General features: G+C 48.4%; 1 protein-coding gene across 5 annotated transcripts in view; it reads left to right on the top strand.

The window, feature by feature from the left end:
* The window catches only part of SIL1 (SIL1 nucleotide exchange factor), a 101,633-nt gene that overhangs the window by 63,340 nt on the left and 21,716 nt on the right, over positions 1-16,577 (top strand). The window lies entirely within an intron of this gene.

Raw genomic sequence — 16,577 nt, 5'->3', positions numbered from 1 at the left:
ATAATTCTGCCTCCCCTCCTCTCCCCTTGGCAGCCTTCTCAGGGGGGAGATCTCAAGGATGGTGTGGTTACGAGCATCCCAAGGAGCACCTTTCTCCCTCCTGCTCCTTGCTCCCAGGCTGCTTTAGGATAGCAAGATGCTGATTTCGGAAAAGTATCGACTCTCATGCTCTTTGGATGGGCTTTTTAGCCCCATGGACATGTGCCTCTGACCCACAGGTGTAACCAAAAGGGTGTCGATGGGACATGGGGTTAGGAATGGGGTCAGCAGGCTGAATCAAGGAGAGACTGGTCTGGAGGATGTTTGTGGTTCATTGGAAGGTGGCTGTTGCCCAAAGGAGCCCAGTCAGCCTTGTGCTAGGGCATGATGGGTGGTACTGTGTGGGCTCGATGGGTTTTATTGCTGCCCTTTTTGGTTTATGGGTTTTGGGGCTTTAAGGGTGTGTGTGTTGCACATTCATGTGTGCAGAGACTTTAGATATGCATTGGATGGAGCCAGACTTCATGGTCAGAAGTGTGGAGTGAAGATTGGAAGTCAGGACCATTATATCTGCATGTTTGTATACCTAAAAATATGGTCACCTTCTCCACCATTATAAATTATTTATTACTTGGTTTAATACGTAGTCTAGAAATCTGCATTTCCTTTGCAGTCTTGTATGTGATGCAGTTGGTCCTCAGCACGTGTGAAGTAATTATGGCCTCGTGGGCAGTAGCAGGTACCCAGATTTGTACCAGGAAAGGACCCAGCTTATATTTTGAAACACAGTTTGACTTATTGATCACAAGGTGATGTGCCCTTTCATGTCAGAAACACAGACCCGCTCTTTCTATTCTGGTGTATTTTAATGTTTGAAGCAATATACTGTAATTGTTTCCTCAGGTTTTTTCATAACATGTAGACTCTTAATGCTATGTTTCATAACGAGAAAATCATGTAGAGGCTCTGGAAACATTTGCAGGTAACTTGTGAAGTGACAAGGGCTATTAAATTACTTCTTTCCTGATTTAGCTAATTTGACATGATCAAGACTCGAGAAATTCATCGTCTCATGATACGAGTGCGTAGCAGGGGCCACAAAACTAATGGCTTTATATGGTATTCCTCAGTTAATTGCAAATGCCTTTCTTTGGACAGAAACAATCTCTTTTCTATTGTGACAATATTAAAATACTGCTTTGGAAACTTTTAGACCTTTTTTTTCTTTAAAGGACATTCTGACAGATGGTAATTTTGAGTGGTTTGGATGATGTATTGTCTGAGAGCTCAGTTCCAAAATGTGAGGAATATTATGCCTGGGTTTTGGGTTTGCTTTTTTTCCCCTTGCTGTGCTTAAGCTTTCTCAGTAGACACCTACATGCCAACTCGTCTGCTTTGTGCTATCTGCTTAATTTGTTTGTTCATACATTTTCTCAGCTTACTCCATGCTCCATTTAAACTGCCGCAAGCATTTCAAGTACTTCACGCTAAGCATTTTCTGATGTCTTGTGTTTTTTCTGAGGGGTGGTTGTTTATTTCCTTCACTCACGGTCGTTCCTCGGGGCTTCAGTTAGGTGGTAGGACTTTCCAGTAAATGCTGAGAGGTGCTGCAGCTCGCTGGGCTGTAGGGGCACGATCTGATCCGTACTCACGTGCCTGGGGCTGGTATCGCATCCTGCGCTGGACGCTGAGCCCTGCCTGGGCAAGAGGCGATGGTCTGCTGCTCACCAAATGGGCCTGTGGCCACCTCCCAGGTCTCTTCAGCCAGGTTGGCTCAGGCCAGCGGTTTCAAGCCAGGCAAACATTCCTAGAGGAAAATCATGGCATGATCATAGCAGCTCCTCAGCCCGGCTCGGGAGGTCATTAACTCCTGGCGTAGCTGAATCTTGAAGAGGGCATTTGGCATTGTCTGTAGGCAACTTGTTTTATGCAGGAGAAAACCACTGGATGCTGAGCAGTCTCAGACATGCTTAGGTCACATCCAGAATGTTTCAACTCTTAAAAATGTCCAGGTCTTCTCCAGATGTGCGTTGTCTTTAACTCTGATCAGGTTAGTGAAGCAGGTAAGGGATAGAGCAACCAGCTGCGCCACCCAGGTCTTACCTGCATGCAGTATGGCTGGGACCTGGCTCCGAGGTCTGGCCGTGCTGAAAACTGATTTGGGATAAAAGGGTTTTCAAGTGGATCAGCTCCTTGAGCCAATGGGCCAGGTGGCTGGCCAAGACGTTGGATCAGCAAAGGTGGTAGGAGGAAAAGGTACGGCAGGGGCAGTTCAGGATTTCTCCCTCCTGGTAGTGTTCCTATTTTATTTGGCTTAGACTAGACTTTAAAATCAGCCTTAGCACAGGAGAGTTTGGTCCCCAAAGCAGAGGGTCCCAGGGTCCAGTTGCCTGGGTGCTGCCTGGACGGATGCTGTCCTCCTGGCGTCCGTCTGCCTCTGTCTGTGAGCCTCTGCTGTGGAAGAGGGTGATCTGGTACGGAGGAAATCAAGATTTCATCTCTCGTTTCTCTTGTATGTCCTTCGTTTTAGACATTTGGGGTTTAATCGCTGAGTCTGTGACCAAATCAAACATCGTTCCATCTGGTAGAGTTTTCTGAGCGCTGCCCTTATTGCAACTCTGCAACCTCATCACAGTCTTACTGTTTTTAAACCTTTAACAAAATGTTTTCCATTCAGCAGTTTGCAAAAGTAAACTTCATTTGAACAATCCTCAAGTGCTCTGATTGCAGATAAAAGTTAAATGCACTAACAAAAATAATTGCTAGGCATGTGGGATTGTACATTTAGGTATCCATAATTCACTAACAGTATATGCCAATACACAACATTATCTGGATTTCCAGTGATTGCATTAGCATAAAAGCATGTTAGCATTTATCCAGTGGTACTAACATTTAAATATATATAAGTATAAAATATTAAGGTACAACGTTTTGGAGGCAAGTAAAACTACTGTCTGTAAAATGTTCTTGCATATTTTTGAAGGTACACTCTAGTATCTTCGGATGACAATCAGCATTCGCACCATTGGGTCCAAACATTGCAAAAATGTCAATGTTTTATGCAAAGAGGAGCTATATTAAGCTAAAAAAGATTGCTGATGAGAGAAGTGTCTTCTGATGTCCTCTAAGCTATTTACAGGCAGCATCTTCCTTTGTTCGTAGCTCAGCCAGGCCTCTGCACAATTTGTATCTAGATGTTTCACAAGACTGGAAATGTTAGCCAGAAAGGATTATGCTTGTGATTAAAACCTCAATTTTTAAAAACTTTACCTCCAGGAAACGTCTTTCCACACCAATAATTTGAACATTTTAATATTTTGTAATAAAAGGATTTTTGTAATCCGTTTAGAAGGGGAATAATAATTTATGTCAAATGCATTCTTGAAGCTTTATCCCAAACGCTCCCTGTACGCTTAGGGGTGAATTAGAGGTGAGGAGGGAGAGAAGCTAAGCTGTGGGACCGTCAAGGCAAAGAGAAGCAGTTGGTACTCATGGGCAGAAAGCACAAAAGGTGAGATTTCGGCATGGCCAAAGTGGGGAGCCAGGAGGAGAGTCACTTGTGCGGCTGCGTGGGGAGATCTGTGGCGTTTTGGCCAGCCCTTTGTGCTGGCCCGTGTGCTGTTCACACCGGGTAGCCGGGGATGGGATTTCAAACTGACGGTCTGAGCTTGTTTGCCACGTGTCCTAGCAGGACGCAGGGCAGTCCCCAGCACAGCCTCTTCCAGCAAGCCCAGCACTACTGGGATCTCACCGTTCCCTCTTTTGGCCCTGAGTGGTAAAACAAATGTTATGGAACTTGGTAAAGACTCGGGAGGTAACTCATCACAGGTAGTAACTCAAGCATCATCTTGTAGCAGCACTCAGGAGTTTTCTAGAGATGGCTCGTGTCGGGCTGTTGCTTGTCTTAACCGATCCCATGAGATCAAACCCCTTGAACTATGACAGCGTGCGTCATGAACATCCCAACCACCATTATTCATCTTACCCAGCTCTGAGGCTTGTTTAGAGCTTGCACCGTTTTGGCAAAGCGAAGAGGGGCATAAAACATCTATCTGCTTTTCAAGATAAGCCTAAAACCCGAGCCCAGAGCAACAGGCTCCATTGCCTCCCTGCGCGGTGCTGTGCTGGGGTGTCTGAGCTCAGCATCGTGATGTCCGGCTGGTTTCGGCTCTGCTTTCTCATCTTCTTTTCTCTGGGAGGAGGGCCGGGGGAATGCTGTCTCCCTGTCCCTGCTCTATCCATCAGTATTTCGGTGGTGTCCATTCTCCTAGGGTGCACGGCTTCCATGTTTTGTCAGAGAAGCACCAACTTCTTCAGCATGTCTTTGTCAAGAGAAAAAAGCTTCCATCAGATTTAATGGTTTTGAATTAAGTCCAGCTTCACAATGAAACTGGTTGATGCTCCCTGCTGTTAAATAACATTAAGGCCCAAGCAGTAAACCCAGGAAAAGTAAAATTAAAGACCTTGCTTCGACGCTGTCTTGTAAGGACATAAGAATTTCTGGGCAGAGAAATAAATCTAGTTAGCTTAACAAGCACTGTCCCTACCCATTTATTTCAAATCCATCTTCATGTTCGTCCCTTCCTCCTCCAGCTTCTCCTTTTACATCCTACAGTCTTTGCACATCTCTTCATCCATTTTTGCTGGGTTTTTCACGGGCCCTGTTTGGCCAAGGCCATGTGTTTGCCACCTTCCAGACGCAGTAATTCTAGCTCAACTCCCTGCTCGCTTGTAATTTCTTGCTTTGTGGATTTTCTCCTCTATTTTTATTTGAACTCCTGACTTCTGTGGAGTTATCAGCCTCACTGCACTTAATTTCAAATTAATTTGATTGGGTCACCTCAATTTTTTTCTGTAACGATAATGAACTCAACCTATTTAGCCTTTCCCCATTATGAATAACCTTAACAAAAACTGCAGTGCAGTATAAAACTGTGTTTCATCATTATGGTTAATTACGCAGAAGAATAAATCCCTAAACATTTTTCAGCGTCTGAAATGTAACAAGAAAGTGTAATTAACAATTAAATAGTAAACTGCCATCCTTGTGCTCTCAGGAAGACAGGGAGAGCAGACCCCATGAGAAAAATCTAGAATTCCAAGGTTTGTTCCTGTTTTTGTTTTCATAAATGCTTTGGTAATTTAACTGCTGGGGAGATGCTGGTGTCCGGAAGCTGGCAGGGTGCAGCGACGGGGGCTCGGGTGCTCATCCCATGCCAGGTATGTTTTCCCCAGGTGCATGCAACTGCTGGAGAGTTGACAAGGTGGGATGAACATCTTAGCCTAACCCTATGGGACTGGTTTTAGGCTGAGGATGTTGTCACTTCTGTGAAGCACAGGAATTCTGGAGTGAGTTACCCCATCCAGGGGGTCTGGGTTGGGCTGGTGGTGTGAGAGGGGAGGACAAAGAGCAGTGAGGATGCAGATTGCTGAAATTGGAGTGTTTGGCCTTACGTCACACTTCAGCAGCGAGCAAACCTGCGCGGTTTTCCTCCCGGCACTGAGTACCATTGCATTTTATCAGGTACCACGGGGCTCAGCCTTGACGATGCAGGTGGCCTCTTCCTCACGTGTCCTTCACAGGGAGGTGAGTGCTCCCAGCACCATGCAGGGTCTTACCAGTCTCCTACTGCTCGCTGTTCTAAGACCTTGTGTGAGGTGGCCTGGCCTGAAAACACGGCCCCGCAGGAGAGCCAGCGCTGCCCAGGGATGTGGTTGGAGCACCGGGAATCATAGAATCATTTGGTTGGAAAAGACCTTTCAGATCATCCAACTGTACCTGTCCACTGCTAAACCCTGGCCCTAAGCACCTCGTCTGCTCGGCTTTTAAATCCCCCCAGGGATGGGGACTCGACCCCTTCCCTGGGCAGCCCCTTCCAGTGCTTGACAACCCCTTCGGGGAAGGAATTTTTCCCAATGTCCAACCTAAACCTGCCCTGGCACAACTTGAGGCTGTTTCTTCTCATGCTATCACTTGTTACGTGGGAGAAGAGACTGACCCCCATCTCGCTACAGCCTCCTTTCAGGGAGCCGCCCTGGCGCTGCTCGGCAGCACCCTCTTTTCAGCAGGGAGTTGGTGACACAACCTGCAGAAAAAACTCATCGCAGGCGGGTCATGCATTATATAAACCACATTGTTTCTGTCTCTTCTCATTTAGTAAATGCTCTGCGCTAAAGCATTTGAGTTATTGTGGTGGCTTGCATTTAAAATATGCATTCGGACTGGTTACCTAATCACTGTCTGCGAAAAACAACCAGCCCAAACTTGCTGTTCCTGAGTGTAGACCTGGTTTCATCACTGGACGCAACATGCATTTCTCTGTCTCTTCAGCCACTATTTATTCACCATCCATGTTCTCTGTTTATCCTTTTTACTACAGCCTGTGCACTCAGCTAATGGCTTCACAAGCTTCAAAGATTTTCCTACCTAACACCTACATTATTTTCCTGACCTGCTGTGACTTTCCCATGTCGCGTGTTCTTCGCATTCCCTCCAAGTAATAGGTGCAAAACGCTCCACAAAGAAGAGGCATCTGCGTCTATTCTTTAATCACGGTGTACAGGAGGCTGTAGCAGCCCGTGGTTAATGTGTTTCAGAAGGGAGGTTGAAAAAGTGCATTGAATAGAACAAAGCAGCGAAGAATAGGAGGAAGAGGAACAATAAGAGCAGGAAATGCAGGATCCAGCCTCAATTACGTACCTGCTCCCAGCAGGGTTTGGGGTGGACAGAACTGACCCAGCGATTACGATTACAGCTATTGTCTGAGCTTGTATAGGAGGATCCAGATCCCATCTCTTCCTTTGTAGGTCCTGCTGTGTGCACCCTCCTACCCCCTTCCCTGATTGCGGCTTTTGTTGGATTTAATTGCTGGCAGGCTGTACGCAGCCAGCATGCAAAGGCAGATCCAGCCAGGTTTGCGGTGTGAATGGCAGTGGCAGAATTGGGCTTTTGGAGGGGTCTTGGGGGGCTCTCCTTAGCTCTCATGGACTGTCTTCTGGATTGAGCCATGTTTACTCACCCCCCTCTGTTGTTCCCCTACTCTATCCCTTGTGCCGAGGAGAGGAAGGCAGAGCTGCTGGACCCAGAGCTTGCATAGGAGGCAAAATAGCACAAGCCAGCAGCCGGAGGCTTTCATGGCATCTGAGACAGGCCCTTGCCTGTCCTGATTGAAGACGGATCAAGTCTCAGCAAGTGACCTTGTTGCCAGGTTGACATCTTCCAGCCTACCTCTTCTCCTGATACAGTGTTTTGACAAGTTTTTCCTCATCTGTCTATTCCTGTGATTTAAGATTCATTGAAACAGTTGCTTATGCATCCATGAAGACAATTCCTCGGGTCCTCCACCAGATTGCTGCCAACCTCAGCCCCTTCAAGGCTCTCCAAGTGTTTGAATGGGGTGATGTTCTGCGAAGAGAGAAAACAACAGCTTACTGGAAATTACCTCTTTCTGAAGAAACTCAGCATCACTGTTGACTACTTGCTCTTCCCTGAGGTGCTGACATTCTGTGTCTTCTTGTGAGCTGCATTTTGATCTCTATTTTAGATGATCCTATTTCTGTTTGAAAGATGTCCATCAGAGGCCCTTGGAGCTGGCTGGCTGAAATGTTTTGGAAGGGGATGACTCACTGGCTTGGCTCTCTGAGAAGCCATGCAGACCTCTGAGCCCTGCTGGTCAGGACAGCAGGCTGTGGCCACAAGACATCTCCAGGGAGCTGGACTGGTGGGTACGCCCTGCCTGCAGGGCAGCTTGGAGTCATCATGCAAGTCGGAGAAACACTATCGCAGCCACTTCCCACCAAGTCTTAGCCCCTTGACACCACTGCATGAGACCTGAATAGATTTGAAAACTAATTTGCTGCTCAGGGCACCAGTAGATGTACGTCACTTGTCCTTTCTGCTGCATTTAATGAGTTTCCAAGGTACTGCAGCCAGTTCCAGAAGGCAACCATCAAAGGATTGCGTCTTCGCTCCCATCAGAAGTGTCTAGCTGTCCCTCCAGCACACTTCAGTTCTCACAGATTCTCTCTTGTTTTTGTCTCTTATGAATTTAACGTGGAGTGCACTGTATAATTTCTTGCAACCATCCTTTCCAGATTGTCTCTCTTTTTTTTTTTTTTTTTTTTTTTTTTAAATGCCCTGAAAATAGGGGTTGGGAAGGAGAAAGGACTCTTCCAGCAGTCAGATGGCCTTAGCTGGAGCCCAGGCAATATGTGGGTCACAGTAAATGTCCTCTCACGCTGCTTCTGTCCACGTTCATCGCTCTCTGTTATTCCCTCCTGTTGCACAGCCGTACCTGTTCCCTGGAGCTGGCCTGTGCTTTGAGCATCCCTATCCCTGCCTGCGTCGGTCTCACCTATCACACAAGTGGGACTGCATCTTTGCATGAGTGAGGAGTGAGCGAACGCGTTGGTGCTGCTGGACTGACAGTGGGGAGATGATGGGCGCAGCCCTGCGGTGGCTGTTTCGAGGGACAGGTCCTTAATCCTTAGCTCCATCTGCCAAGATCAGTAATTAGGGCTGTTGCTTTGTATAAACCACCAGATCAACACAGGAATTGCCTTATTAAAGCGGACGTGCAGGCCTGGCTGGTTGGAAAGCCCCTGTGGCTGGATTTTGCAGAGGTAGGAACAGAAAACCTGGGGTGGTAACGGTACGGTAACATGCAAATGAGGTTTCCCTAAGCCTTAAGCAGCTAAACCTGCCATACGTGATGAACCACAAGGGTTCTTGGTTTTTTCATCTATTTCTGTCAGTACATCAGAGGGGGTTGAAAAGGGTTTCTGGATTCTGGTCCATGCCTGGTGCAGCAGGGTGTCTGCTGCCAGAATCCCTTTGGTCGGTGGCTGCACACATGAGCGTTTCTGATCTCCCTCTGCATGTTCCTCACCTCCCTTTGGAAGCAGATTGTGTTACATTTCCATACATACTCTGTCACAAAAGCCCATAAATATGATTTTTAGTGTGTTTGCATGTCTTGCAATAAGCAGGAATACACCTGAGTTGTTTTCCAAATTAATACCCTGCTGCTTTTACTTAACAAGATTTTTTTCCAAGCTGAGAATGGTAACGACTCTGAAATTTTCTTTTTAAAAAATGCATTTTCTTCTCGGGCACTTCATATTGAAATCTGTCTTAATTTCAGTTCAGCTAGTGTGTGAAAACACATGGTGAGGCATTATTAGTCCCTGAAGGAATAAAGACAGATGGAGCCCAAAATGGAATTGGCTTTATGATTAATTGAAACCTTCAAGAGTGGAATGGAGTCAGGGCTTGGTCCTACCCCATCAGTGCCTGGAGATCAATTCAGCCGGCGTGAATCTCCATGAAGGCAGGCTGAGGAGCTCAGCGGGAGGAATACAGATGTCACTTGGTAGGGTCAGCCCTTGGTTGTCTCCTCCCAGGTGGGGACCTGTTGCTGGAGGAGGGCACGGGGAGGACCGGCTGGTGGTGTGGTGAAAGCGGCGTGCGGGTCGGGGTGATGGGGAGGGGATGGAAGGGCGTACTGGGGTCCTTGGCGTGTGATGACGTGCTTTAGTAATGAGCTGCTATTTCTGGCCTCGAGCTTCCCGCAGCTGTGCACGATGGCTCTTGTGTCACTGCCGCGATGGAGAGCAGAGCTGGGCGGGGGGGAATATTTTGAAGCATGTTCCAAAAAACTTGGGAACAGGAATGTGGAGGTGTGGAAGCGGCATTGGGGGGAGGTGGGGGGGCAGCATGTTCAGGCTCTGCTCTGAGCTCCTGCTCCACATGCGACCTGAGCAATTCCCTCAGGGGCTGTGGTTTCACATCCTTGTGAGGCATGGAGGGTGAACCTGCCCCTTGAAAGGGAGCAGTGGAGAAATACCAGGTGGTGTTACCTGCACAGGCTTTGGCAGTAGTGGATGTTTCTGGAGTCTGTAGCCAAAGACTTCTAAAGCATTTTTAACGTACCTGCTGGAAAGGAGAAAGAAAAGATGTTGCAGAAAGAAGATCTCTCCATCATGTTTTGGGAGCAAGTCCTCCCCGTGCCAGCTGGCCTTACAGCTCAGACCATGACCACGCTGGCGTAGGCAGCAAGTTCTGAGCAGCTCCAGAGTTGGGGAGAAGCAGCAAGTGAAGGCAGAGGTGCTTTGCAAAGGCAAAACCAGATCAGTTACGGAGTTATGTCAGCACGTCTGTCTGGAGAGGGGTATGAAGGGGGTGGTTAAGTGCAATGGTAGCAGCCCCAGGAGAAGGCCCAAATTCCCACCCCGCGGCAGCTGATCTTCCCTCTATGCTCAGGATTGTGCTGGCATGGGGCACACTTGCCAAAGAGAGGATTGTGGATGTCTCCACCTTAGCTAGCTGACTGAGGCAGAGCAATCTAAAATAATTTAAAGAAGGATTTGGTGTAGAAAGTTGATGTTGCGTATGGAGATCATCATGGTTTAAGGTAGGCAAACAGGCCAAGGGGCCCGTGACTGTGAGTGTGCTTGGCAGGTCTGTGCTCCCTGCACCTTCGCTGTACCCTGAGAGCAGGGGTACGTTGAACCCATCTTCCTGGGGTAAAATGGATGAGGAGCAGTGTCCATGGGTGCACATCAGCTGGGAAGAAGGTACAGAGGGACGCGTCTCCTAGGTGCAGCCAGGATAGTCTTTCCTCGGGTGCCAGCACCCCTTCCTGGAGGGCAGGAGCAGCACTTCCCAGTTAAGAACGTGACTCAGGCCTTGCTAATTGTCCTAACGAGTGGGAGGGCTGCTGCAAATGAGCTGATACTGCAGATCATTGAGGAGCTGAGCAAGCACGACTCACAAAACATCCATTGTTCACTTATTCTGACAAGTGCAATTGGTTTTTTATTATCCCTGATACCCCCTGGCAGGGCAGCAAATTTGCCAAGGTGTATTTTGTAAAGGGAGGAAGGCTCCATAGTGTGAGCTCTATCTATAGGACCTGGCCAGGAAATCTTAGAGAAATACTGTAAGGCTGCTATGGATTTTCTTTTCTTTCCCTGGGGACTCTGGGGATTGCAGATCAGCGGATTGTGGATTAGTGGATCAGGAATTAGAAATGCATTTTTCATTCTTATGTTACACACTAATGAACTGACAAATTTAATTTCTTTAAATCCAGCTACTACAGCTAGAGTAAGTGAAGTTGTCTTCTGTCTCTTTTGGTAACTCGGGAGAGGCTGAATCGCGATCTCTCTGGGTGTCACATCATCCACATTCAGTTCTTTGTCTTCAGCGGGTGCCGGTTATGAAAGTACGGTCTATTTACGAGAAAGCGCTCGCCATCCGTGGGCGGTCACGGAGCAGCGCGGCAGCGTGCTCGTGGGAGCGCTGTGGAGGGGGCTGCAGCTCTCTGCCCGCCGTGTATCGCCTTGGCGGCTGAGGGGAAGGTGTTGCACCAGGCTGGTGGCTCCAGTTTCGGTGCCCGAGTCCTCTGGTAGGGGCTCAGGTGTCCCTACCAGTTGCTACTGGGCAGACACCCTTTAGAAGCCCAGTGCTGCGGCTCTGCTGAGCGTCTCAGCGGCACAGCACAGCGTGTTTGCTCGGCCCAAGGTGTGAGATGTGCTTGGCTTACATCTAATACGTTTTTCTTGCCCTTGGGCTTGTTCTGTGAACAAAGCTGAGGTCTTCCTCCCTCTTAGATCCCTCAGTGAGGAGGGTCCCTGTGCCTTGGGCAGCCCCCTCCGCTGCAATGCGATGGGATTTGGAAAATGCCGGTGCTGATGGATGCACGGGCTGCAGCGGGCTCTGCGTGCCTCTCCTTTAGCTGCAGTGTTCTTCAGGTCTTGTGGTATGCGCCTCCCTACCCAAAACCTGTGCCAGGGATAACACAGAGCAGAAAAAGGCATTTAATTTAGGTAGTTAAAAGCCTAACGGACTGCGCTGTGGGACCCGATCTGCAGGGGGAAACCAGCTCCATCATTACCCAGTCACTCTTTAGAGCTTTAAATGAGAGCTAAACAAAACGGCCTTGGCTTTCTGGAGCAGGCTTTATTCATTCACTTTGTGATGCTGAAAGTGGGTCTGAAACGCGGCCGCCTCTCGAGGCGAACCACCGGCACCCCCGGCAGAGCCGTGGGCTGGTGCCTGCCGGGAGAGCCGCTCTCGCCTGCCGGGGCAGGCACAGCCCGTGCCTTGCAGGAGGAGAGCGCCGGGACATCAGTTACTCCCCTTGACTGATGAATGGATTTTGGGCTTTGCCCACAATATCTTGATTAACAATTAACAAGATGGAGCTGGAAAACACATCTCATTTCTCCACCTGAACCCGACAGGTGAGGATCTATGCTTCCTGGTTGATTGCTGTGCCTTGTTATAGCCTATTTATGATTGATTGAAAAGCAGAGGCTTTGTACGAAGAGAGACCTTTCATCTCCTGGTAGAGCCGAGCACGCTTCCCTTCAGGAAACATTCCTTCTCTTCTTATCTCTAACCCCCACTTTAAACCAGAACCTGGCAGAGACCAGAAAGAAGGCAGGATCAAAGCAGAAATAATTGGGATCGCTAGCTTCTGTGGGCAGTCTGAACCCGTTATTCCTACTTACTAACTAGTTATTCCTAAATAACTCTTGCAAGAGACAGTTCAGCAGTTGCAGCATCTTCTTGATGAGAAGCACTCAAATGTAATAACCATGGCAACAGTTGCTGAGGGCCGGCGCAATGAGGGACGGAGATGTGCTCTCTAAAGGACAACGGGCCCAACTTTACTAACAAATGACACTGTAATGCGCCAAGATGATGATGTATGGTGAGCTCCGTGCGCTGGTTGCGGTCCTGGTGGGGACCCAGCCGTAGGTACTGTGCTGGGGGTGCAGGTTGCCCCAGTGCACCCAGTAATGAGCCACGCTTCATTAATGGTGGGCATCTTCCCCTCTAGATGGGAGCTTGTAACCTGAAAGCCAGAGAAATCCTGGGGACACTTGACTGGGAGGGAGAGGCCAGGGAGGGAACCTCAGGAGGAGACACAACTTCTGATGCCAAAGTCACAGATGAGATAGACACGGCCTGTATGCATGATCAACAGATTTCCCGGGGTTTGGCTGCTCCGGGAAGGACCGTGTCTTTCTGAGGTTGATTTTCACCCGGCCTGATTGGTGTCGCAGACAGGTATCAATAATGAATACTTGACACGTCTAATTTCAGAGCGGCTTCTTTGTAAGGCATCTTTAAGGCCATGTTTGAAGCTGTGCGGGAGAGGTGCCAGAAGCCATGTCGTGTGCCAGGTGGAGTCATCAGTAAGAAACGGGGCATTTTGACTTGGAAGAGTTGGCCCTTGGTGCACGGCAGGGGAAAGTGAGGAACCAGCTGAGCCAGGGATGCCTGGGCTGAGCCCAGAGAGAGTTTGCTGCGAGGGTCCTTCATCCCTGGCTCACGTTCTCCCCTTGCCCAGGGGTGTTCTGACTGCTCACTGGTAGGACAACCCTGGAAAGCCCTCGCCAGATGCTGAGGTCTGAATCTCAAGTTGGGAGCACCTCAGGTTGTGAGATCGAGGCCTCTCAAACAGCTCTGTAGGGATCGTGTTATTTTTTACCAGGCGATACTCTCTCTCTGTTGTCTTATTTAATTGGACATCTTATAAGCCTGCAAAGTGAGAGAAGGAAACTCTTTAACGTTCACCAGAAGAAAAGAGAAGCCTGCTGAAAGGCAGCATTTTTACAGATTTCTGAGAAGCAGGCAGTAAATACTCCACCTCTGCTTAATAATAATAATAGGCAGGCTAAGTATCTCTAAAAATATAAAATAATGTGGGCCTATTTGGAATAGTCAACATCCTTATCAGCCTGCTGCCATCTCTGCAAACAAGTTTCGCTGGAGATTCTGGGCATGATTTTCAATGGCTCGGAGCAGCTGTAGCTTCTTTGACTTCAGTGAAAAGTCTGAGTGCTTGGCACGGCGGCAAACCAAGCCTCTTCCTTTCTGCTTCAAATTGGGTCTTGATTCTAAGTGAGATGAATTTTCTCCTCCTGATAATTCTGTGCATCTGAAGTGATTACAGCTCCGCGTGAGTGCTCTTTTAGGAGATTTGAATGCAGCGTTTTCTTCCGTCTTAAAAAGGTTCCTTCAAGCCTTATGATTCTGGGGGGGGGGATAAATCCTGATGGAAACAGTCACATCTTCCTATGCAGATTAGAGATTAAAACTTTTATTTTTATAAAACACATACGGGGGCTAAATTGGAAAACTTCTGTTCAGGCAAGCGGGTTTTGGCTGGTGGCAACGTGCTGCTAAATTCTTATCTGGCGATGGAGAGGCAGAGCCAGCGAGTGGTATTATTTGGAGTTCTTAGAGAGTGAGCTTTAATGTTTGCTTAACTCCACTAAAAATAGACACCACCCTCTTTTCCTAATAGGCGGCATTTGTCACACTTGATTCATTTCCTCTCCCAAACTGAGTTCCTTCATGAATATTCATCTCTACTCCCTGGGAATCTGCCTGTCCTCAGAAGTTGTACTCGCGGCAACCGTGCCGTAGCAATGCGAGGCGACCTTTCAAAGCTCACCGAATACCTGGCCCGATCCAGCAAAATGTTGTGGTATCAACAGCTCTCATTGATTTCTGCCTTCTCTGTGAGCCGTGATTGCTCGTTATCCCTCTCGATGAGACCCTTAACGAGTCTCCCGTTCCTGTTGTCATAGCAGCACCGCATCGCCCGGTATGGCGAAGTCTCTGTCACTGTTAATTGTGAGATGGGAGGATCGGTTTGGCAGTTTTTCTAGTGGGGATTAGGCCAAAAGGTTCCTTCTGAACTGTGATGAATGTGGTTTCCTTCAGAAGATACTAAAACTTGGTAGTTACAGAAAATGTCTGAAGAGGGAAGCTTTACATAGCAAAGAGAGGGAGAGGAGTCCTTACAGAGCTCTTCCCATTCATGCTCTGCCACTGCTTAAAGCAGGAGAAAAACAACCAGAAATGCCAAAGGAGAATATAAACCAGTTGATCTGTGGTTAAGGAAGTCTGTCGGTACCTTGGCCCTTCCGACCTTGGAGGTCCAAAGTGCGTTGAAGGTCCCTGCTACTGTTGTGCTCCGAGTTGCTGCTGGAACGGGAGAAATCTGCTGCTGCCTGGTGAGCGTTGAGGAAGCAAAGGGCTGATGTGATGCTGGAGGAACGTCAGGCCAGCAAAGCTGCTGGACCACGGACCCTGAAGCTCTTGGCCAATGGGTGTATGAGGAGGTGTGCGTGGAAGGGCATCTGTAGGATCTTGTGATAGGTGACCGTGTGTTTCACTCAGCAGGGACCAAGGAGAAGACTTGATGCATTGCTTTCCGGGGCACTGGTATGGGTGATGTGCCAGTTTGCCGTGTGAAGGGGCGCTGGTAGTCACCCGCACCAGCATGGTGCCCTCCAGCACATCAGGCTGCAGGTCTGCTCCCTGACAGTCGCTCCATCCTCGCTCCGTTTGTTCACTGTGTTAACACCTTTCAACCTTCCTAATTTTTCAAGTAATTCAAGGTCTAAAATTGATAGTATCTCAGCAGGGTGTTGTCTGCTGGGCTTGTGAGGACCACCCAGTGGGTGGGCTTCTGTTGCCAGTGGAGTCTTTGCCATCAAGGATGACCATATTGATTTTCAGCAATGTGCTAGAATAATTTTACAGGGGTTGCTCTGGTGCTGTGGGTGAGAAACGCACACAGCAGAAAAAATGATCTCATCTCACCTTTCATCCTGCGAGTCCTGGAGTGGCTGCGTTGCCCTGTTGCGGTGAGGCGTAGCCACGGTTGGTTGAAGAGGGCAAAGAGAGGCGGCGTGCTGTTTGCGGCTTGACCCAAAGGAGTGATTTATCAGCGAGGATGCCATCGTTAACTGGTGGCAAGGACCTGTCCAAGGCAGCGGGTCAGCATCTCTGCTCTTGCACGGACTAGCGCCACGTGGTCGTTTGCCCAGAAGTGGTAGGGCCAGTGGTTGTATGTCATCTCCAGGGATGACAGCTCATCTGCAGTCTCGCTGCTGGCTCAGCACAGAGGCAGGGAGGAAGGGCTGTCTGTAAACAATTTACTCCTTCCCGCATGCCGAGGGATGGGGGATCAGCTGTGCTTATTCCTAGAGACCTCCTCTCTGAATACGCAGGGCAGATTTGTCCTCTGTGCCTGTCACTGGGTTTATTCCAAAACTCTGAAATATGGCCAAAATAATCTGTGACCTAAACGTAGGCATGAGTGGTGGTTTTACAGAATGAAAAAAAAAATTAAAAAAATCCTTACCCCCCTCAATCTCCCCCCCAACATGAAAAACTCCAATGGCCAAGCCCTGCAAATGAGGTTTTGTTCTTTCATATGTGCAGTGACGAGCCAGATTTCTAAAGGCTGGCTTTCAATTTTACAGGCATTTATTATAGGCATGAATAATTGCTGGCACTGTGCTACCACTGCTGTTGTTTGCTCTTACGGTTAGGCCAATTACATATGTAAGCCCCTGATTTACAAGCAAAAGCAGAACTAAAGTAGCTTTGTGGCCTACATTTCAAGAACAAGTAATGTGTCCACAGTCAGCTGTAGGTCCCTGGATTTGTGCTGTGAAACATGGAGGTCCATTGCCATAAATATGTGGACCCAGATTGTCCAAGGCATTATGCGACACGGGCTGTCACAGCGCAGCGTGAAGGACATAAACATGGATGAGCATTT

The sequence above is a fragment of the Egretta garzetta genome, unplaced genomic scaffold, assembly GCF_000687185.1.
Source record: "Egretta garzetta isolate BGI_Z169 unplaced genomic scaffold, ASM68718v1 scaffold60, whole genome shotgun sequence".
In the NCBI taxonomy this organism is placed as follows: Eukaryota; Metazoa; Chordata; class Aves; order Pelecaniformes; family Ardeidae; genus Egretta; species Egretta garzetta.
This window is presented reverse-complemented; position numbering and strand designations above follow the sequence as displayed.